General features: G+C 35.5%; 14 non-coding genes across 14 annotated transcripts; all 14 read right to left on the bottom strand.

The window, feature by feature from the left end:
- Positions 1-396: 396 nt before the first annotated feature.
- On the bottom strand, positions 397-469 carry trnat-ugu (transfer RNA threonine (anticodon UGU)). Its single transcript has one exon. It is a non-coding gene; the product is annotated as a tRNA-Thr (tRNA).
- A 1,133-nt stretch (positions 470-1,602) lies between these two features.
- Positions 1,603-1,675, bottom strand: trnat-ugu (transfer RNA threonine (anticodon UGU)). The gene has a single exon. It is a non-coding gene; the product is annotated as a tRNA-Thr (tRNA).
- Positions 1,676-2,807: 1,132 nt separating this feature from the next.
- On the bottom strand, positions 2,808-2,880 carry trnat-ugu (transfer RNA threonine (anticodon UGU)). Its single transcript has one exon. It is a non-coding gene; the product is annotated as a tRNA-Thr (tRNA).
- A 1,133-nt stretch (positions 2,881-4,013) lies between these two features.
- On the bottom strand, positions 4,014-4,086 carry trnat-ugu (transfer RNA threonine (anticodon UGU)). Its single transcript has one exon. It is a non-coding gene; the product is annotated as a tRNA-Thr (tRNA).
- A 1,131-nt stretch (positions 4,087-5,217) lies between these two features.
- trnat-ugu (transfer RNA threonine (anticodon UGU)) lies at positions 5,218-5,290 on the bottom strand. The gene has a single exon. It is a non-coding gene; the product is annotated as a tRNA-Thr (tRNA).
- Positions 5,291-6,423: 1,133 nt separating this feature from the next.
- trnat-ugu (transfer RNA threonine (anticodon UGU)) lies at positions 6,424-6,496 on the bottom strand. The gene has a single exon. It is a non-coding gene; the product is annotated as a tRNA-Thr (tRNA).
- Positions 6,497-7,629: 1,133 nt separating this feature from the next.
- Positions 7,630-7,702, bottom strand: trnat-ugu (transfer RNA threonine (anticodon UGU)). The gene has a single exon. It is a non-coding gene; the product is annotated as a tRNA-Thr (tRNA).
- A 1,134-nt stretch (positions 7,703-8,836) lies between these two features.
- Positions 8,837-8,909, bottom strand: trnat-ugu (transfer RNA threonine (anticodon UGU)). Its single transcript has one exon. It is a non-coding gene; the product is annotated as a tRNA-Thr (tRNA).
- Positions 8,910-10,043: 1,134 nt separating this feature from the next.
- Positions 10,044-10,116, bottom strand: trnat-ugu (transfer RNA threonine (anticodon UGU)). Its single transcript has one exon. It is a non-coding gene; the product is annotated as a tRNA-Thr (tRNA).
- Positions 10,117-11,247: 1,131 nt separating this feature from the next.
- Positions 11,248-11,320, bottom strand: trnat-ugu (transfer RNA threonine (anticodon UGU)). The gene has a single exon. It is a non-coding gene; the product is annotated as a tRNA-Thr (tRNA).
- A 1,130-nt stretch (positions 11,321-12,450) lies between these two features.
- Positions 12,451-12,523, bottom strand: trnat-ugu (transfer RNA threonine (anticodon UGU)). Its single transcript has one exon. It is a non-coding gene; the product is annotated as a tRNA-Thr (tRNA).
- Positions 12,524-13,654: 1,131 nt separating this feature from the next.
- trnat-ugu (transfer RNA threonine (anticodon UGU)) lies at positions 13,655-13,727 on the bottom strand. Its single transcript has one exon. It is a non-coding gene; the product is annotated as a tRNA-Thr (tRNA).
- A 7,965-nt stretch (positions 13,728-21,692) lies between these two features.
- On the bottom strand, positions 21,693-21,765 carry trnat-ugu (transfer RNA threonine (anticodon UGU)). The gene has a single exon. It is a non-coding gene; the product is annotated as a tRNA-Thr (tRNA).
- A 1,130-nt stretch (positions 21,766-22,895) lies between these two features.
- Positions 22,896-22,968, bottom strand: trnat-ugu (transfer RNA threonine (anticodon UGU)). The gene has a single exon. It is a non-coding gene; the product is annotated as a tRNA-Thr (tRNA).
- Positions 22,969-24,009: the final 1,041 nt, after the last annotated feature.

Consider the following 24,009-nt stretch of genomic DNA (forward strand, 5'->3'; position numbering starts at 1 on the left):
TAACTAATCTGCTGGAAAACCAGTTTGAATTTAAATACAACTTTTATCTTACAGTTAATATAAGGAAAAGTTCTAGTTAATGTTGTTTTTCTTTCAACATGCATCGCTGGTTTACATGACCTCTGCTACTCCTGTCTCTAGTTTCAGCCCTTTTTTAATCATGATGGGCGAACCAGGATAGAATCGGCAAACGTGTAATCGTATCGTCAGTTTGTTTGGCAAGTCTCTTACAGTAGTTGTAATGCAGAGAATTATTTTTGCAGGGTGATACTGTCAGTTTGTTGTCACATTTAGAACTTTCTGCTGTATAGAGCAAGATAAATGGAATTTCCCACCCTCTGCATTTAGGTGTAAAGTTGCAGATGAATGTCACAGACGGTGGTGGAGTCATAATCAAGGCCCCAGTGAGAATTGAACTCACGACCCCTGGTTTACAAGACCAGTGCTCTAACCACTGAGCTATGGAGCCATTGCTAGAAAACATTATTTAATAGTCTCCTCTCCTCCTTTCTTTGTCTCCTCTCCTTCATGACCATCTATTTGTTATTTTTAGGGGTAGATCAACTTTAATATTGCAGATTGATTGTGGGTTCTTTCAATGTAATTGTCTGCATCCTTTCCAATCCCCCATATATATTTTTTTACAAACATTTTATTTTATTATGTTCCCATAACCCTACCACCCCTCCCCTAATTGGAAAAAATTAGTGGACAACAATACTTAGGCTTCTACTTCTAGCTTATACATTCTATAAACATATTACGGACACAGTATATTTTATATTACTCATATATATATTTTTTTTTTTTTACTCCCACCCTTCAGCTACCCTCAACCCCTCCCGCCAATCTCTGAAAACCATCCCGTTTACTTTTTGTTAGCTGCACGTTTGACATAACTCCACAAGTGGTCTTTGTGATATCATTCAACAATTATTATACAATTTGTAAAAATAAAAATAAAAAAATCCCCAAATAATGTCATTTTTTAAATAATTAGCATATTTGACTTTAGCCATAATATTTGTTGTAATTGGCCTATTTCTTCATTCTTTTCTGGTGGATTAAACTGAAATTGCAACCAGTGTTCTATGGCTTGTTTAAAAACAGTGATATTCTGGAGATTATTTCATTTTCAAATAACCGAAAGTGAGAGGTTGCAATATCAATAAAGGGAAAAGGTCTATTCTTGTACATGGGTCATTGTATCTAATCTGCTGGAAAACCAGTTTGAATTTAAATACAACTTTTATCTTACAGTTAATATAAGGAAAAGTTCTAGTTAATGTTGTTTTTCTTTCAACATGCATCGCTGGTTTACATGACCTCTGCTACTCCTGTCTCTAGTTTCAGCCCTTTTTTAATCATGATGGGCGAACCAGGATAGAATCGGCAAACGTGTAATCGTATCGTCAGTTTGTTTGGCAAGTCTCTTACAGTAGTTGTAATGCAGAGAATTATTTTTGCAGGGTGATACTGTCAGTTTGTTGTCACATTTAGAACTTTCTGCTGTATAGAGCAAGAGAAATGGAATCTCCCACCCTCTGCATTTAGGTGTAAAGTTACAGATGAATGTCACAGAGGGTGGTGGAGTCATAATCAAGGCCCCAGTGAGAATTGAACTCACGACCCCTGGTTTACAAGACCAGTGCTCTACCCACTGAGCTATGGAGCCATTGTTAGGAAACATTATTTAATAGTCTCCTCTCCTCCTTTCTTTGTCTCCTCTCCTTCATGACCATCTATTTGTTATTTTTAGGGGTAGATCAACTTAATATTGCAGATTGATTGTGGGTTCTTTCAATGTAATTGTCTGCATCCTTTCCAATCCCCCATATATATTTTTTTACAAACATTTTATTTTATTATGTTCCCATAACCCTACCACCCCTCCCCTAATTGGAGAAAATTACTGGACAACAATACTTAGGCTTCTACTTCTAGCTTATACATTCTATAAACATATTACGGACACAGTATATTTTATATTACTCATATATTTTTTCAACATTTTTACACCCACCCTTTAGCTACCCTCAACCCCTCCCACCAATCTCTGAAAACCATCCCGTTTACTTTTTGTTAGCTGCACGTTTGACATAACTCCACAAGTGGTCTTTGTGATATCATTCAACAATTATTATACAATTTGTAAAAATAAAAATAAAAAAATCCCCAAATAATGTCATTTTTTAAAATAATTAGCATATTTGACTTTAGCCATAATATTTGTTGTAATTGGCCTATTTCTTCATTCTTTTCTGGTGGATTAAACTGAAATTGCAACCAGTGTTCTATGGCTTGTTTAAAAACAGTGATATTCTGGAGATTATTTCATTTTCAAATAACCGAAAGTGAGAGGTTGCAATATCAATAAAGGGAAAAGGTCTATTCTTGTACATGGGTCATTGTAACTAATCTGCTGGAAAACCAGTTTGAATTTAAATACAACTTTTATCTTACAGTTAATATAAGGAAAAGTTCTAGTTAATGTTGTTTTTCTATCAACATGCATCGCTGGTTTACATGACCTCTGCTACTCCTGTCTCTAGTTTCAGCCCTTTTTTGATCATGATGGGCGAACCAGGATAGAATCGGCAAACGTGTAATCGTATCGTCAGTTTGTTTGGCAAGTCTCTTACAGTAGTTGTAATGCAGAGAATTATTTTTGCAGGGTGATACTGTCAGTTTGTTGTCACATTTAGAACTTTCTGCTGTATAGAGCAAGAGAAATGGAATCTCCCACCATCTGCATTTAGGTGTAAAGTTGCAGATGAATGTCACAGAGGGTGGTGGAGTCATAATCAAGGCCCCAGTGAGAATTGAACTCACGACCCCTGGTTTACAAGACCAGGGCTCTAACCACTGAGCTATGGAGCCATTGTTAGGAAACATTATTTAATAGTCTCCTCTCCTCCTTTCTTTGTCTCCTCTCCTTCATGACCATCTATTTGTTATTTTTAGGGGTAGATCAACTTTAATATTGCAGATTGATTGTGGGTTCTTTCAATGTAATTGTCTGCATCCTTTCCAATCCCCCATATATATTTTTTTACAAACATTTTATTTTATTATGTTCCCATAACCCTACCACCCCTCCCCTAATTGGAGAAAATTACTGGACAACAATACTTAGGCTTCTACTTCTAGCTTATACATTCTATAAACATATTACGGACACAGTATATTTTATATTACTCATATATTTTTTCAACATTTTTACACCCACCCTTCAGCTACCCTCAACCCCTCCCACCAATCTCTGAAAACCATCCCGTTTACTTTTTGTTAGCTGCACGTTTGACATAACTCCACAAGTGGTCTTTGTGATATCATTCAACAATTATTATACAATTTGTAAAAATAAAAATAAAAAAATCCCCAAATAATGACATTTTTTTAAATAATTAGCATATTTGACTTTAGCCATAATATTTGTTGTAATTGGCCTATTTCTTCATTCTTTTCTGGTGGATTAAACTGAAATTGCAACCAGTGTTCTATGGCTTGTTTAAAAACAGTGATATTCTGGAGATGATTTCATTTTCAAATAACCGAAAGTGAGAGGTTGCAATATCAATAAAGGGAAAAGGTCTATTCTTGTACATGGGTCATTGTAACTAATCTGCTGGAAAACCAGTTTGAATTTAAATACAACTTTTATCTTACAGTTAATATAAGGAAAAGATCTAGTTAACGTTGTTATTCTTTCAACATGCATCGCTGGTTTACATGACCTCTGCTACTCCTGTCTCTAGTTTCAGCCCTTTTTTGATCATGATGGGCGAACCAGGATAGAATCGGCAAACGTGTAATCGTATCGTCAGTTTGTTTGGCAAGTCTCTTACAGTAGTTGTAATGCAGAGAATTATTTTTGCAGGGTGATACTGTCAGTTTGTTGTCACATTTAGAACTTTCTGCTGTATAGAGCAAGAGAAACGGAATCTCCCACCCTCTGCATTTAGGTGTAAAGTTGCAGATGAAGGTCACAGAGGGTGGTGGAGTCATAATCAAGGCCCCAGTGAGAATTGAACTCACAACCCCTGGTTTACAAGACCAGTGCTCTAACCACTAAGCTATGGAGCCATTGTTAGAAAACATTATTTAATAGTCTCCTCTCCTCCTTTCTTTGTCTCCTCTCCTTCATGACCATCTATTTGTTATTTTTAGGGGTAGATCAACTTTAATATTGCAGATTGATTGTGGGTTCTTTCAATGTAATTGTCTGCATCCTTTCCAATCCCCCATATATATTTTTTTACAAACATTTTATTTTATTATGTTCCCATAACCCTACCACCCCTCCCCTAATTGGAGAAAATTACTGGACAACAATACTTAGGCTTCTACTTCTAGCTTATACATTCTATAAACATATTACGGACACAGTATATTTTATATTACTCATATATTTTTTCAACATTTTTACACCCACCCTTCAGCTACCCTCAACCCCTCCCACCAATCTCTGAAAACCATCCCGTTTACTTTTTGTTAGCTGCACGTTTGACATAACTCCACAAGTGGTCTTTGTGATATCATTCAACAATTATTATACAATTTGTAAAAATAAAAATAAAAAATCCCCAAATAATGTCATTTTTTTAATAATTAGCATATTTGACTTTAGCCATAATATTTGTTGTAATTGGCCTATTTCTTCATTCTTTTCTGGTGGATTAAACTGAAATTGCAACCAGTGTTCTATGGCTTGTTTAAAAACAGTGATATTCTGGAGATTATTTCATTTTCAAATAACCGAAAGTGAGAGGTTGCAATATCAATAAAGGGAAAAGGTCTATTCTTGTACATGGGTCATTGTAACTAATCTGCTGGAAAACCAGTTTGAATTTAAATACAACTTTTATCTTACAGTTAATATAAGGAAAAGTTCTAGTTAATGTTGTTTTTCTTTCAACATGCATCGCTGGTTTACATGACCTCTGCTACTCCTGTCTCTAGTTTCAGCCCTTTTTTGATCATGATGGGCGAACCAGGATAGAATCGGCAAACGTGTAATCGTATCGTCAGTTTGTTTGGCAAGTCTCTTACAGTAGTTGTAATGCAGAGAATTATTTTTGCAGGGTGATACTGTCAGTTTGTTGTCACATTTAGAACTTTTTGCTGTATAGAGCAAGAGAAATGGAATCTCCCACCCAGTGCATTTAGGTGTAAAGTTGTTGATGAATGTCACAGAAGGTGGTGGAGTCATAATCAAGGCCCCAGTGAGAATTGAACTCACGACCCCTGGTTTACAAGAACAGTGCTCTAACCACTGAGCTATGGAGCCATTGTTAGGAAACATTATTTAATAGTCTCCTCTCCTCCTTTCTTTGTCTCCTCTCCTTCATGACCATCTATTTGTTATTTTTAGGGGTAGATCAACTTTAATATTGCAGATTGATTGTGGGTTCTTTCAATGTAATTGTCTGCATCCTTTCCAATCCCCCATATATATTTTTTTACAAACATTTTATTTTATTATGTTCCCATAACCCTACCACCCCTCCCCTAATTTGAGAAAATTAATGGACAACAATACTTAGGCTTCTACTTCTAGCTTATACATTCTATAAACATGTTACGGACACAGTATATTTTATATTACTCATATATTTTTTTTTATTTTTTACTCCCACCCTTCAGATACCCTCAACCCCTCCCACCAATCTCTGAAAACCATCCCGTTTACTTTTTGTTAGCTGCACGTTTGACATAACTCCACAAGTGGTCTTTGTGATATCATTCAACAATTATTATACAATTTGTAAAAAATAAAAAATAAAAAATCCCTAAATAATGTCGTTTTTTAAATAATTAGCATATTTGACTTTAGCCATAATATTTGTTGTAATTGGCCTATTTCTTCATTCTTTTCTGGTGGATTAAACTGAAATTGCAACCAGTGTTCTATGGCTTGTTTAAAAACAGTGATATTCTGGAGATGATTTCATTTTCAAATAACCGAAAGTGAGAGGTTGCAATATCAATAAAGGGAAAAGGTCTATTCTTGTACATGGGTCATTGTAACTAATCTGCTGGAAAACCAGTTTGAATTTAAATACAACTTTTATCTTACAGTTAATATAAGGAAAAGTTCTAGTTAATGTTGTTTTTCTTTCAACATGCATCGCTGGTTTACATGACCTCTGCTACTCCTGTCTCTAGTTTCAGCCCTTTTTTGATCATGATGGGCGAACCAGGATAGAATCGGCAAACGTGTAATCGTTTCGTCAGTTTGTTTGGCAAGTCTCTTACAGTAGTTGTAATGCAGAGAATTATTTTTGCAGGGTGATACCGTCAGTTTGTTGTCACATTTAGAACTTTCTGCTGTATAGAGCAAGAGAAATGGAATCTCACACCATCTGCATTTAGGTGTAAAGTTGCAGATGAATGTCACAGAGGGTGGTGGAGTAATAATCAAGGCCCCAGTGAGAATTGAACTCACGACCCCTGGTTTACAAGAACAGTGCTCTAACCACTGAGCTATGGAGCCATTGTTAGGAAAGATTATTTAATAGTCTCCTCTCCTCCTTTCTTTGTCTCCTCTCCTTCATGACCATCTATTTGTTATTTTTAGGGGTAGATCAACTTTAATATTGCAGATTGATTGTGGGTTCTTTCAATGTAATTGTCTGCATCCTTTCCAATCCCCCATATATATTTTTTTACAAACATTTTATTTTATTATGTTCCCATAACCCTACCACCCCTCCCCTAATTTGAGAAAATTAATGGACAACAATACTTAGGCTTCTACTTCTAGCTTATGCATTCTATAAACATGTTACGGACACAGTATATTTTATATTACTCATATATTTTTTTAAATTTTTTACTCCCACCCTTCAGCTACCCTCAACCCCTCCCACCAATCTCTGAAAACCATCCCGTTTACTTTTTGTTAGCTGCACGTTTGACATAACTCCACAAGTGGTCTTTGTGATATCATTCAACAATTATTATACAATTTGTAAAAAATAAAAAATAAAAAATCCCCAAATAATGTCGTTTTTTAAATAATTAGCATATTTGACTTTAGCCATAATATTTGTTGTAATTGGCCTATTTCTTCATTCTTTTCTGGTGGATTAAACTGAAATTGCAACCAGTGTTCTATGGCTTGTTTAAAAACAGTGATATTCTGGAGATGATTTCATTTTCAAATAACCGAAAGTGAGAGGTTGCAATATCAATAAAGGGAAAAGGTCTATTCTTGTACATGGGTCATTGTAACTAATCTGCTGGAAAACCAGTTTGAATTTAAATACAACTTTTATCTTACAGTTAATATAAGGAAAAGTTCTAGTTAATGTTGTTATTCTTTCAACATGCGTCACTGGTTTACATGACCTCTGCTACTCCTGTCTCTAGTTTCAGCCCTTTTTTAATCATGATGGGCGGCCCAGGATAGAATCGGCAAACGTGTAATCGTATCGTCAGTTTGTTTGGCAAGTCTCTTACAGTAGTTGTAATGCAGAGAATTATTTTTGCAGGGTGATACTGTCAGTTTGTTGTCACATTTAGAACTTTCTGCTGTATAGAGCAAGAGAAATGGAATCTCCCACCCTCTGCATTTAGGTGTAAAGTTGCAGATGAATGTCAAAGAGGGTGGTGGAGTCATAATCAAGGCTCCAGTGAGAATTGAACTCACGACCCCTGGTTTACAAGACCAGTGCTCTAACCACTGAGCTATGGAGCCATTGTTAGAAAACATTATTTAATAGTCTCCTCTCCTCCTTTCTTTGTCTCCTCTCCTTCATGACCATCTATTTGTTATTTTTAGGGGTAGATCAACTTTAATATTGCAGATTGATTGTGGGTTCTTTCAATGTAATTGTCTGCATCCTTTCCAATCCCCCATATATATTTTTTTTACAAACATTTTATTTTATTATGTTCCCATAACCCTACCACCCCTCCCCTAATTGGAGAAAATTACTGGACAACAATACTTAGGCTTCTACTTCTAGCTTATACATTCTATAAACATGTTACGGACACAGTATATTTTATATTACTCATATATTTTTTTTAATTTTTTACTCCCACCCTTCAGCTACCCTCAACCCCTCCCACCAATCTCTGAAAACCATCCCGTTTACTTTTTGTTAGCTGCACGTTTGACATAACTCCACAAGTGGTCTTTGTGATATCATTCAACAATTATTATACAATTTGTAAAAAATAAAAAATAAAAAATCCCCAAATAATGTCGTTTTTTAAATAATTAGCATATTTGACTTTAGCCATAATATTTGTTGTAATTGGCCTATTTCTTCATTCTTTTCTGGTGGATTAAACTGAAATTGCAACCAGTGTTCTATGGCTTGTTTAAAAACAGTGATATTCTGGAGATGATTTCATTTTCAAATAACCGAAAGTGAGAGGTTGCAATATCAATAAAGGGAAAAGGTCTATTCTTGTACATGGGTCATTGTAACTAATCTGCTGGAAAACCAGTTTGAATTTAAATACAACTTTTATCTTACAGTTAATATAAGGAAAAGTTCTAGTTAATGTTGTTTTTCTTTCAACATGCATCGCTGGTTTACATGACCTCTGCTACTCCTGTCTCTAGTTTCAGCCCTTTTTTGATCATGATGGGCGAACCAGGATAGAATCGGCAAACGTGTAATCGTTTCGTCAGTTTGTTTGGCAAGTCTCTTACAGTAGTTGTAATGCAGAGAATTATTTTTGCAGGGTGATACTGTCAGTTTGTTGTCACATTTAGAACTTTCTGCTGTATAGAGCAAGAGAAATGGAATCTCCCACCCTCTGCATTTAGGTGTAAAGTTGCAGATGAATGTCAAAGAGGGTGGTGGAGTCATAATCAAGGCTCCAGTGAGAATTGAACTCACGACCCCTGGTTTACAAGACCAGTGCTCTAACCACTGAGCTATGGAGCCATTGTTAGAAAACATTATTTAATAGTCTCCTCTCCTCCTTTCTTTGTCTCCTCTCCTTCATGACCATCTATTTGTTATTTTTAGGGGTAGATCAACTTTAATATTGCAGATTGATTGTGGGTTCTTTCAATGTAATTGTCTGCATCCTTTCCAATCCCCCATATATATTTTTTTTACAAACATTTTATTTTATTATGTTCCCATAACCCTACCACCCCTCCCCTAATTGGAGAAAATTACTGGACAACAATACTTAGGCTTCTACTTCTAGCTTATACATTCTATAAACATGTTACGGACACAGTATATTTTATATTACTCATATATTTTTTTACATTTTTTACTCCCACCCTTCAGCTACCCTCAACCCCTCCCACCAATCTCTGAAAACCATCCCGTTTACTTTTTGTTAGCTGCACGTTTGACATAACTCCACAAGTGGTCTTTGTGATATCATTCAACAATTATTATACAATTTGTAAAAAATAAAAAATAAAAAATCCCCAAATAATGTCGTTTTTTAAATAATTAGCATATTTGACTTTAGCCATAATATTTGTTGTAATTGGCCTATTTCTTCATTCTTTTCTGGTGGATTAAACTGAAATTGAAACCAGTGTTCTACGGCTCGTTTAAAAACAGTGATATTCTGGAGATGATTTCATTTTCAAATAACCGAAAGTGAGAGGTTGCAATATCAATAAAGGGAAAAGGTCTATTCTTGTACATGGGTCATTGTAAATAATCTGCTGGAAAACCAGTTTGGATTTAAATTCAACTTTTATCTTACAGTTAATATAAGGAAAAGTTCTAGTTAATGTTGTTATTCTTTCAACATGCATCGCTGGTTTACATAACCTCTGCTACTCCTGTCTCTAGTTTCAGCCCTTTTTTAATCATGATGGGCGGCCCAGGATAGAATCGGCAAACGTGTAATCGTATCGTCAGTTTGTTTGGCAAGTCTCTTAAAGTAGTTGTAATGCAGAGAATTATTTTTGCAGGGTGATACTGTCAGTTTGTTGTCACATTTAGAACTTTCTGCTGTATAGAGCAAGAGAAACGGAATCTCCCACCCTCTGCATTTAGGTGTAAAGTTGCAGATGAATGTCAAAAAGGGTGGTGGAGTCATAATCAAGGCCCCAGTGAGAATTGAACTCACGACCCCTGGTTTACAAGACCAGTGCTCTAACCACTGAGCTATAGAGCCATTGTTAGGGAAATTATTTAATAGTCTCCTCTCCTCCTTTCTTTGTCTCCTCTCCTTCATGACCATCTATTTGTTATTTTTAGGGGTAGATCAACTTTAATATTGCAGATTGATTGTGGGTTCTTTCAATGTAATTGTCTGCATCCTTTCCAATCCCCCATATATATTTTTTTACAAACATTTTATTTTATTATGTTCCCATAACCCTACCACCCCTCCCCTAATTGGAGAAAATTACTGGACAACAATACTTAGGCTTCTACTTCTAGCTTATACATTCTATAAACATATTACGGACACAGTATATTTTATATTACTCATATATTTTTTCAAAATTTTTACTCCCACCCTTCAGCTACCCTCAACCCCTCCCGCCAATCTCTGAAAACCATCCCGTTTACTTTTTGTTAGCTGCACGTTTGACATAACTCCACAAGTGGTCTTTGTGATATCATTCAACAATTATTATACAATTTGTAAAAATAAAAAATAAAAAATCCCCAAATAATGTCATTTTTTAAATAATTAGCATATTTGACTTTAGCCATAATATTTGTTGTAATTGGCCTATTTCTTCATTCTTTTCTGGTGGATTAAACTGAAATTGCAACCAGTGTTCTATGGCTTGTTTAAAAACAGTGATATTCTGGAGATGATTTCATTTTCAAATAACCGAAAGTGAGAGGTTGCAATATCAATAAAGGGAAAAGGTCTATTCTTGTACATGGGTCATTGTAACTAATCTGCTGGAAAACCAGTTTGAATTTAAATACAACTTTTATCTTACAGTTAATATAAGGAAAAGTTCTAGTTAATGTTGTTTTTCTTTCAACATGCATCGCTGGTTTACATGACCTCTGCTACTCCTGTCTCTAGTTTCAGCCCTTTTTTGATCATGATGGGCGAACCAGGATAGAATCGGCAAACGTGTAATCGTATCGTCAGTTTGTTTGGCAAGTCTCTTACAGTAGTTGTAATGCAGAGAATTATTTTTGCAGGGTGATACTGTCAGTTTGTTGTCACATTTAGAACTTTCTGCTGTATAGAGCAAGAGAAATGGAATCTCCCACCATCTGCATTTAGGTGTAAAGTTGCAGATGAATGTCACAGAGGGTGGTGGAGTCATAATCAAGGCCCCAGTGAGAATTGAACTCACGACCCCTGGTTTACAAGAACAGTGGTCTAACCACTGAGCTATGGAGCCATTGTTAGAAGATATTATTTAATAGTCTCCTCTCCTTTCTTTGTCTCCTCTCCTTCATGACCATCTATTTGTTATTTTTAGGGGTAGATCAACTTTAATATTGCAGATTGATTGTGGGTTCTTTCAATGTAATTGTCTGCATCCTTTCCAATCCCCCATATATATTTTTTTACAAACATTTTATTTTTTTATGTTCCCATAACCCTACCACCCCTCCCCTAATTGGAGAAAATTACTGGACAACAATACTTAGGCTTCTACTTCTAGCTTATACATTCTATAAACATATTACGGACACAGTATATTTTATATTACTCATATATATATATATTTTTTTTACTCCCACCCTTCAGCTACCCTCAACCCCTCCCACCAATCTCTGAAAACCATCCCGTTTACTTTTTGTTAGCTGCACGTTTGACATAACTCCACAAGTGGTCTTTGTGATATCATTCAACAATTATTATACAATTTGTAAAAAATAAAAAATAAAAAATCCCCAAATAATGTCGTTTTTTAAATAATTAGCATATTTGACTTTAGCCATAATATTTGTTGTAATTGGCCTATTTCTTCATTCTTTTCTGGTGGATTAAACTGAAATTGCAACCAGTGTTCTATGGCTTGTTTAAAAACAGTGATATTCTGGAGATGATTTCATTTTCAAATAACCGAAAGTGAGAGGTTGCAATATCAATAAAGGGAAAAGGTCTATTCTTGTACATGGGTCATTGTAAATAATCTGCTGGAAAACCAGTTTGGATTTAAATTCAACTTTTATCTTACAGTTAATATAAGGAAAAGTTCTAGTTAATGTTGTTATTCTTTCAACATGCGTCACTGGTTTACATGACCTCTGCTACTCCTGTCTCTAGTTTCAGCCCTTTTTTAATCATGATGGGCGGCCCAGGATAGAATCGGCAAACGTGTAATCGTATCGTCAGTTTGTTTGGCAAGTCTCTTAAAGTAGTTGTAATGCAGATAATTATTTTTGCAGGGTGATACTGTCAGTTTGTTGTCACATTTAGAACTTTCTGCTGTATAGAGCAAGATAAATGGAATCTCCCACCCTCTGCATTTAGGTGTAAAGTTGCAGATGAATGTCACAGAGGGTGGTGGAGTCATAATCAAGGCCCCAGTGAGAATTGAACTCACGACCCCTGGTTTACAAGAACAGTGCTCTAACCACTGAGCTATGGAGCCATTGTTAGAAAATATTATTTAATAGTCTCCTCTCCTTTCTTTGTCTCCTCTCCTTCATGACCATCTATTTGTTATTTTTAGGGGTAGATCAACTTTGATATTGCAGATTGATTGTGGGTTCTTTCAATGTAATTGTCTGCATCCTTTCCAATCCCCCATATATATTTTTTTTACAAACATTTTATTTTATTATGTTCCCATAACCCTACCACCCCTCCCCTAATTGGAGAAAATTACTGGACAACAATACTTAGGCTTCTACTTCTAGCTTATACATTCTATAAACATATTACGGACACAGTATATTTTATATTACTCATATATTTTTTTTTATTTTTTACTCCCACCCTTCAGCTACCCTCAACCCCTCCCACCAATCTCTGAAAACCATCCCGTTTACTTTTTGTTAGCTGCACGTTTGACATAACTCCACAAGTGGTCTTTGTGATATCTTTCAACAATTATTATACAATTTGTAAAAAATAAAAAATAAAAAATCCCCAAATAATGTCGTTTTTTAAATAATTAGCATATTTGACTTTAGCCATAATATTTGTTGTAATTGGCCTATTTCTTCATTCTTTTCTGGTGGATTAAACTGAAATTGAAACCAGTGTTCTACGGCTCGTTTAAAAACAGTGATATTCTGGAGATGATTTCATTTTCAAATAACCGAAAGTGAGAGGTTGCAATATCAATAAAGGGAAAAGGTCTATTCTTGTACATGGGTCATTGTAAATAATCTGCTGGAAAACCAGTTTGGATTTAAATTCAACTTTTATCTTACAGTTAATATAAGGAAAAGTTCTAGTTAATGTTGTTATTCTTTCAACATGCATCGCTGGTTTACATAACCTCTGCTACTCCTGTCTCTAGTTTCAGCCCTTTTTTAATCATGATGGGCGGCCCAGGATAGAATCGGCAAACGTGTAATCGTATCGTCAGTTTGTTTGGCAAGTCTCTTAAAGTAGTTGTAATGCAGAGAATTATTTTTGCAGGGTGATACTGTCAGTTTGTTGTCACATTTAGAACTTTCTGCTGTATAGAGCAAGAGAAACGGAATCTCCCACCCTCTGCATTTAGGTGTAAAGTTGCAGATGAATGTCAAAAAGGGTGGTGGAGTCATAATCTAGGCCCCAGTGAGAATTGAACTCACGACCCCTGGTTTACAAGACCAGTGCTCTAACCACTGAGCTATAGAGCCATTTTTTTTTTTTTTTTTTTTTTTATATTTTTTTTTTTTTTTTTAGGGGAGGATCAGCTTAGTATTGCGGAAAGAATGTTGCTTCCAATGTAATTGTCTGCATCATTTCCATTCCCCCATATTTTTTTGGGTAAATATATGTATCCATACACGTATGCATACATATACACATATATACATACACATACCTATATAGACATACATACTTTTTTAAAGAATATGCCTTTATTATTATTCCCCGCGACCCTACCACCAATCCCCCAATTGGAGTAAACTTATAAACACTTCTGCTTTTACCTTCAATTTCTACATCTTATACCTATCTTACAGACACAGTCCACTTTACAACAGTTCTCTCTTATTTGTTCTTAGTCCTTCCTCTATTTCTGTTGTCCATCCAATTTTATATCCACTTGTAACTGTGCTATTTCACAAAAGCTCCGCACCTATACACATTTCACAGATCCCGTATGCCCTATATTGTTTATCTTGTTATTAGTCCCACCCTTCAGCTCCACCCAACCCCTCCCATCTATCTTCCAACATCATCCATTTCGGATTTCTATTTGCCATACATTTCTCAACTGTGCTGTGATGCTTCACAAAAGACCTGAACCTTCCTATTCTCATAGCTTCTACAGATTGTAAATTAAAAATAAACATCTTTGCCAAAATAATTATTATATTATTGATTGATTGACTATGGCTTTTCAAATCCCCCAGTATTGCTATCTGTAGCGTTAGTTTTAGGCAAATGTTGCAATTCTTCAGCCATTCCTGGACCTGTGACCAAAAACGAGCTACATATGGACAATACCAAAATAAATGATCTAATGACTCTGCCTCCTCACAACAGAATCTGCAGAGCTGGGAAGATTGTATACCCCATATATATAACATTCTATTAGTTGCAAGAATTTTGTACAGTAATTTATATTGAAAAATTCGAAGTTTTGAATCCGGCGTTGTTTTGCGTATCAATTCATAAACCATGTGCCATGGAATGGGTACATCGAAAATCTCTTCCCAACTATTTTGCAATTTGTATGGCACAGCTGTTAGTTTTTTGGTCCTTAAATGAAATTGGTATATGTTTTTATTTATCACACTTTTCTTTAACCATTTTTGTTCTTTAATACAGGGCCGACATACAAGTTCCTTACTTTTTTCCCCTTCTACTTGCCTCTTCCATTTTTGTGGTAATGCTGCAATTAATTGGTTGTAATTTTGGGTAGAGCAGACTTTTCCATATGTCTGTGTTAGCTGCATGTGTGACATAACTCCACCAGACCTATTTATGATATCATTCACAAAAATTATACCTTTTTTAAACATTTCTTCGATAAATACAGTTTTTTTATCAATTATTATATTTGAATTTAACCACAATATTTGTTGTACTATTTGTTCCGTCCTTTCAGGTGGATTAAACTGAAATTGCAACCAACTTTCTAAGGCTTGTTTAAAGAATAAGGATATTTTGGAGATCATTTCCTTTTCAAACAACCGAAAGTGAGCAGGTGTAATCTGAATAAAGGGAAAAAGGCCCTTCTTGAACATAGGATGAGACATTCGTACCAGTTTACTAGAGAACCAGTTTGGATTTAAGTATAACTTTTGTATGACCGATGCCTTTAGTGAGAGGTCTAATGCTTTAATATTTAATAATTTCTGCCCTCCGAATTCATATTCGTTATATAAATAGGCCCTTTTAATTTTATCTGGCTTGCCGTTCCAAATAAAATTGAATATTTTTTGTTCATATAATTTAAAAAACAGGTCACTAGGTGTAGGCAAAACCATAAGCAAATAGGTAAACTGTGATATGACTAAAGAGTTAATTAGGGTGATTTTTCCACAAATAGACAGGTATTTTCCTTTCCATGGTAGCAAGATCTTATCTATTTTTGCTAACTTTCTATAAAAATTTATTGGAGTGAGATCATTTCTTTCTTTTGGGATTTTTATACCGAGTATGTCCACATCTCCGTCAGACCATTTAATTGGTAAACTACATGGCAATATAAAATGTGTATTTTTTAGTGATCCAATACGTAATATGGTACATTTATCATAATTTGGTTTTAATCCAGAGAGGATAGCAAAGGTATCTAGATCCTCTATGAGGCCCTGGAGAGACTCTAGTTGTGGTTTTAAAAGAAAACATGAATCATCAGCGTACAATGACACCTTAGTTTTTAAGCCATGGATTTCTAATCCTTTAATATTAATGTTTGATCTAATTTTAACAGCTAACATTTCGATGGCAATAATAAATAGATATGCCGATAGTGGACAACCTTGTTTTACTCCTCTAGATAGTTTAAAACTTTCTGAGATGTAGCCATTATTTACTATTTTACACCTAGGGTTACTATACATAATTTTAACCCATTTTATAAGAGATTCCCCAAAATTGAAATATTCTAGGCATTTATATATAAACTCTAGTCGTACTTTATCAAAAGCCTTTTCAAAATCAGCTATGAAAACCAGGCCTGGTGTCCCCGATATCTCATAGTGTTCTATTGTTTCCAGTACTTGCCTTATATTATCTCCAATGTATCGTCCATGTAAAAAACCTGTCTGATTAGGATGAATAATATCTGACAAAACTTTTTTTATTCTATGCGCCAAGCATTTTGCTAGGATTTTTGCATCACAACACTGAAGTGTAAGAGGTCTCCAATTTTTTAATTGGACTGGATCTTTATATATACCACTTGGGTCCTGTTTCAGTAATAACAATATCAGACCTTCTTGTTGTGTGTCTGATAATCTACCATTTATATAGGAGTGGTTAAAACAAGTTAATAATGGTCCTTTGAGTATATCAAAAAACGTTTTGTATACTTCCACTGGTATGCCATCCAGCCCTGGAGTTTTCCCATCTTTAAAGGCCCCAATTGCAACAAGCAGTTCCTCCTCTGTAATTTGGCCTTCACATGAGTCTTTCTGTTCAGATGTTAATTTTACATTATTAATAGGAAAAAAATCCATACAATTAGTTTCAGTTAGTGGAGATGGAGGAGCCTGAAACGAAAACATATTCTTAAAGTACTTTACTTCCTCTTTCAAAATATCATTTGGTGAATCATGCGTGACTCCATCATTTGTCACAAGTTTTAATACATTTTTTTTGGTAGCATTTCTATATTGAAGATTGAAAAAGAATTTGGTGCATTTTTCCCCATATTCCATCCAGTTCGCTTTATTTTTATAATATATTACACTGGATCTTTCTTGAATAAGTTCCTCCATTTCTTTTTGTTTTTCCTCTAAATTATTCTGTGCCTCTATGGTACCGTTTTTATTGCTATCTAACTGTACTGTTAGTCCTTCAATTTCCTTTGTTAATATGGACTCTTTTGATCTAAATTGCTTTTGTTTTATAGATGAGTACTGAATTGCATGGCCTCTAAAGGCACACTTAAAAGTGTCCCATACAATAAGGGGATCTGCTGTACCTATGTTATGTCTGAAAAAGTCAGTTATAAAATCTTCTGTCCTAGTTCTAAACAATTTATCATCTAGTAGACTTTGATTAAATTTCCAATATCCTCGCCCACGTGGAAATTCTGTAAGAGAAATATATATGCCAATTATGTGATGATCCGACCGCATTCTATCCCCTATCAACACTTTTTTAACTTTTGGTGCCAGAGAGAATGGAATAAGAAAGTAGTCAAGACGACTAGCTTGATTCAGCCTCCGCCATGTATATCTCACTAAATCAGGGTATTTAAGTCTCCATATATCCACTAATTCCAATATATCCATGACATTCATGATTTCCTTAAGTGCCTGAGGGTGATAATTTGTAGTGTGATTTCCTTTCCGGTCTATAGAGCTATTTAAGACCGTATTAAAATCTCCCATTATAATAATAGAGTCTAGTGTTGCTTGTAGAGTTGATAAGTTCTTATATATATTTTCAAAGAAGCTTGGATCATCATTATTCGGACCGTATAGGTTAACAAGCCATATTTGTTTATTGTCCAATAACATATTTAAAATAATCCATCTACCTTGAGGATCTGTTTGGACAATTTGCACATTTGGATCAAAATTATTGTTAATTAAGATCATCACCCCTTTTGAATTTCTTTGCCCATGGGAGAAATATATTTTGCCCACCCAGTTCTTTTTCCACAAAACTTCATCTAAAACTGTTGAATGGGTTTCCTGTAAACAATAAATATTATAATCCTTCTCTTTTAGCCAGGTAAATACTGATCGTCTTTTCTTATTATCTGCTAAGCCATTACAATTGTAACTGGCTATACTTATTTCACCACTTACCATGAGACACACCTTTCATTCTTTTAATCAGAATATATTTTTGTAAACGTACTATTAAAAAGTAACATAATGATTGAGTGTCTATTTAGTTGTACCATGATATTTGCATTTCTACTAAGTAAACCTCCAATTGGTCCCTACTATTCCACCCGCTAAAAGGCCTCATCTCGAGATGGCTTGTCATCCCAATGCCCGGCAGACCACCCTCGACCCCCTGTATCCCATAGCCCTGAACCGACTGGGATCCATTCTTTGAAAAGAGCATACAGTTCCATTTACCGAATTGAAGTAAATCAATTGCCATATGCATTTCCATTGCCGTCACCTCGATTTGTATTATATATAGCTGTGGATCATCCTCTATTGTACCTTACATCTTTTACTTCTTCTTTCGCAACAGTTGTGGGATACACACATACACACTCAGCCCTTACCCCCACACAACCATAAGCTCACTTTCTCAACAGTTGCACCATCCCAGAGCCCAACTCAAGATGGGTCATGATTTCCAAATGCTATTGCAGTTGCAGCTGCATGAGAAGGCCTGCAAGACCGCGCAAAAAAATAAGCAAAAATTGAACTTTATTTACCATTGTCATATCCTAGATAATGGCAGTCAAATGTACACCCCATTCCTGAAAAAACACCCACAATACGGCCACCAGTCATGACCATGTCCCCACGCATCGCCATGCAGTCCGACCTTGATTCTGTGCCGCCAGGGCCACAATAATATACCCCCTCTCTGAATGTCCGAGTGTGACCCCCTCCCCATGGGTTACTGCAGCTAGTGTTGCCAGCACTGCCACTGCCTGGGTGGGGGTACCCCACCGGAATCCCCACCGGCTAGGTACAAGGTCGTCAAGGTTCTCATTAGCAGCTTTGAGAAATTCCTTGTATATTTTCCTCTCCCTTTAGGGGGCTTTGGCTTTGCAGGACCAACCCTGCCAAGCAGGCTCAGAATCTTGAGGGGGCAGTGCTGCTCTTGGTCTCTGACCTCATTTTAGCTGCATACAGAGCGCTTACAGCGAGCACATAAAACAGTTAGGGACTTCTCCTTAATATCTGGGTCATTCAGGTGGGTGTCTAGGGTATAGGGCCATAGACAGTACCATTAAAATAGGATAATAATTAGATATAATTTATTAAGATAAAAAAAATGTAGTTTTCCATGATAGGACAATAAATAAATAAGACGTATAATTCATTATAAAAGTATATCCATCATCTGAACAACATTGAAAGCCCTCTCATACCCGGCTCACAGCAATACATTGGCTTTGGGATATGCAACCATTTCATTACTCACTCACTCAACTTTCCAAACATAACAAATAAGATAAAAAATAAAATAAACACAAACCATACCATCCACACATACTGTGCCTTCTGTTTACTTAGTTTTTATCTTCACTGTGTAAAAATAGTGCTTGTGTGTTCAATTAGTTATATGTGAAGATTTATAAAAAAGCTATATTTTTGTTGTATTGTTACAATCAGTAACCGGGCTTGAATTGTGTTTATTTTCCTTGTCTATGAGAACTTTGTAAATTTTAAAATAACCATGGAGTAGTCTTTGTGTCTCTGAACAACTGGTTATCAATATATAGTTTATCAACGACGAGAGCTACTCGTTTCGCTTTTAATCTGTTTTCTTTGAAAATTGGATACAGAACTTTGCGCCGTTCTGCAATTTCTTTCGGAAACTGATCATTCATGCCAATTTTGGTCCCAGCAAGTCTTTTACCTAGGCTTTTAACCATTATTTTATCTTTAAATGAAGCAAATTTTGCAACGATTGGGCGTTCGTACCTCTGCCCTCTCTGTCCGAAGCGGTGAACACGTTCAAGTTGGATTTTGTCGACAACTTCGCATGGAATCTGAAGCGCTGTACGGAGGAACTCTCTAACTATAGATTCAGGAACTTCTCCTTCTTTTTCTTGGATACCTGTAAGTACCAAATTCTCTCTCATGGATCTAGTTTGAATCTCCAGTAAGACTTCCTTCAGAACGATGTTCTCTTTTTTAATTCCATTCATTTCGGTTTGAATCTTATTGACTGTCCCTTTTAGCGCGTGTGTTTCCTTCTCCAATGTCGCAGCTTTTTCATCACTCATCTCTAGGCTTGCCTTTAACTCTTTTATATCCTTACTAAGTAATTCAAGTAAACCCAGTTTGTCATTTATTGATTTTAACAGATCGGTTTCGACCTTTACCATTCCCGGTGGTGAGAATATTAAATCGTCAGTATCTGTCGAAGAATCTCGCTTGCGTTTTGTAAACGGTTCCCCTGTCTTACTCTCCGTCATGTTTGGTTGTTGCCTGTTTTCGTAATATTTGTCGATAAATGTCTCTAGTCTTAGGATTTGTTTTGTGTTATTATCCAGATTGAAGGTTTATCACTCACCAGATTATTTAGTGCTAATATTTTAGTCTATTTAGCAGATATTTCGAATATTATGTTTTATCTTGAGGTGCTCTACATAACTTCGTTCAGTCCGCCATTACCTTTACGTTACCTTTACGTCCGCCGTTGTTAGGGAAATTATTTAATAGTCTCCTCTCCTCCTTTCTTTGTCTCCTCTCCTTCATGACCATCTATTTGTTATTTTTAGGGGTAGATCAACTTTAATATTGCAGATTGATTGTGGGTTCTTTCAATGTAATTGTCTGCATCCTTTCCAATCCCCCATATATATTTTTTTACAAACATTTTATTTTATTATGTTCCCATAACCCTACCACCCCTCCCCTAATTGGAGAAAATTACTGGACAACAATACTTAGGCTTCTACTTCTAGCTTATACATTCTATAAACATATTACGGACACAGTATATTTTATATTACTCATATATTTTTTCAAAATTTTTACTCCCACCCTTCAGCTACCCTCAACCCCTCCCGCCAATCTCTGAAAACCATCCCGTTTACTTTTTGTTAGCTGCACGTTTGACATAACTCCACAAGTGGTCTTTGTGATATCATTCAACAATTATTATACAATTTGTAAAAATAAAAAATAAAAAATCCCCAAATAATGTCATTTTTTAAATAATTAGCATATTTGACTTTAGCCATAATATTTGTTGTAATTGGCCTATTTCTTCATTCTTTTCTGGTGGATTAAACTGAAATTGCAACCAGTGTTCTATGGCTTGTTTAAAAACAGTGATATTCTGGAGATGATTTCATTTTCAAATAACCGAAAGTGAGAGGTTGCAATATCAATAAAGGGAAAAGGTCTATTCTTGTACATGGGTCATTGTAACTAATCTGCTGGAAAACCAGTTTGAATTTAAATACAACTTTTATCTTACAGTTAATATAAGGAAAAGTTCTAGTTAATGTTGTTTTTCTTTCAACATGCATCGCTGGTTTACATGACCTCTGCTACTCCTGTCTCTAGTTTCAGCCCTTTTTTGATCATGATGGGCGAACCAGGATAGAATCGGCAAACGTGTAATCGTATCGTCAGTTTGTTTGGCAAGTCTCTTACAGTAGTTGTAATGCAGAGAATTATTTTTGCAGGGTGATACTGTCAGTTTGTTGTCACATTTAGAACTTTCTGCTGTATAGAGCAAGAGAAATGGAATCTCCCACCATCTGCATTTAGGTGTAAAGTTGCAGATGAATGTCACAGAGGGTGGTGGAGTCATAATCAAGGCCCCAGTGAGAATTGAACTCACGACCCCTGGTTTACAAGAACAGTGGTCTAACCACTGAGCTATGGAGCCATTGTTAGAAAATATTATTTAATAGTCTCCTCTCCTTTCTTTGTCTCCTCTCCTTCATGACCATCTATTTGTTATTTTTAGGGGTAGATCAACTTTAATATTGCAGATTGATTGTGGGTTCTTTCAATGTAATTGTCTGCATCCTTTCCAATCCCCCATATATATTTTTTTACAAACATTTTATTTTTTTATGTTCCCATAACCCTACCACCCCTCCCCTAATTGGAGAAAATTACTGGACAACAATACTTAGGCTTCTACTTCTAGCTTATACATTCTATAAACATATTACGGACACAGTATATTTTATATTACTCATATATATATATTTTTTTTTTACTCCCACCCTTCAGCTACCCTCAACCCCTCCCACCAATCTCTGAAAACCATCCCGTTTACTTTTTGTTAGCTGCACGTTTGACATAACTCCACAAGTGGTCTTTGTGATATCATTCAACAATTATTATACAATTTGTAAAAAATAAAAAATAAAAAATCCCCAAATAATGTCGTTTTTTAAATAATTAGCATATTTGACTTTAGCCATAATATTTGTTGTAATTGGCCTATTTCTTCATTCTTTTCTGGTGGATTAAACTGAAATTGCAACCAGTGTTCTATGGCTTGTTTAAAAACAGTGATATTCTGGAGATGATTTCATTTTCAAATAACCGAAAGTGAGAGGTTGCAATATCAATAAAGGGAAAAGGTCTATTCTTGTACATGGGTCATTGTAACTAATCTGCTGGAAAACCAGTTTGGATTTAAATACAATTTTTATCTTACAGTTAATATAAGGAAAAGTTCTAGTTAATGTTGTTATTCTTTCAACATGTGTCACTGGTTTACATGACCTCTGCTACTCCTGTCTCTAGTTTCAGCCCTTTTTTAATCATGATGGGCGGCCCAGGATAGAATCGGCAAACGTGTAATCGTATCGTCAGTTTGTTTGGCAAGTCTCTTAAAGTAGTTGTAATGCAGAGAATTATTTTTGCAGGGTGATACTGTCAGTTTGTTGTCACATTTAGAACTTTCTGCTGTATAGAGCAAGATAAATGGAATCTCCCACCCTCTGCATTTAGGTGTAAAGTTGCAGATGAATGTCACAGAGGGTGGTGGAGTCATAATCAAGGCCCCAGTGAGAATTGAACTCACGACCCCTGGTTTACAAGACCAGTGCTCTAACCACTGAGCTATGGAGCCATTGTTAGAAAACATTATTTAATAGTCTCCTCTCCTCCTTTCTTTGTCTCCTCTCCTTCATGACCATCTATTTGTTATTTTTAGGGGTAGATCAACTTTAATATTGCAGATTGATTGTGGGTTCTTTCAATGTAATTGTCTGCATCCTTTCCAATCCCCCATATATATTTTTTTACAAACATTTTATTTTATTATGTTCCCATAACCCTACCACCCCTCCCCTAATTTGAGAAAATTAATGGACAACAATACTTAGGCTTCTACTTCTAGCTTATACATTCTATAAACATGTTACGGACACAGTATATTTTATATTACTCATATATTTTTTTTTATTTTTTACTCCCACCCTTCAGCTACCCTCAACCCCTCCCACCAATCTCTGAAAACCATCCCGTTTACTTTTTGTTAGCTGCACGTTTGACATAACTCCACAAGTGGTCTTTGTGATATCATTCAACAATTATTATACAATTTGTAAAAAATAAAAAATAAAAAATCCCCAAATAATGTCGTTTTTTAAAATAATTAGCATATTTGACTTTAGCCATAATATTTGTTGTAATTGGCCTATTTCTTCATTCTTTTCTGGTAGATTAAACTGAAATTGCAACCAGTGTTCTATGGCTTGTTTAAAAACAGTGATATTCTGGAGATGATTTCATTTTCAAATAACCGAAAGTGAGAGGTTGCAATATCAATAAAGGGAAAAGGTCTATTCTTGTACATGGGTCATTGTAAATAATCTGCTGGAAAACCAGTTTGGATTTAAATACAACTTTTATCTTACAGTTAATATAAGGAAGAGTTCTAGTTAATGTTGTTTTTCTTTCAACATGCATCGCTGGTTTACATGACCTCTGCTACTCCTGTCTCTAGTTTCAGCCCTTTTTTGATCATGATGGGCGAACCAGGATAGAATCGGCAAACGTGTAATCGTATCGTCAGTTTGTTTGGCAAGTCTCTTACAGTAGTTGTAATGCAGAGAATTATTTTTGCAGGGTGATACTGTCAGTTTGTTGTCACATTTAGAACTTTCTG

The sequence above is a fragment of the Salvelinus fontinalis genome, chromosome 6 (assembly GCF_029448725.1).
Source record: "Salvelinus fontinalis isolate EN_2023a chromosome 6, ASM2944872v1, whole genome shotgun sequence".
In the NCBI taxonomy this organism is placed as follows: domain Eukaryota; kingdom Metazoa; phylum Chordata; class Actinopteri; order Salmoniformes; family Salmonidae; genus Salvelinus; species Salvelinus fontinalis.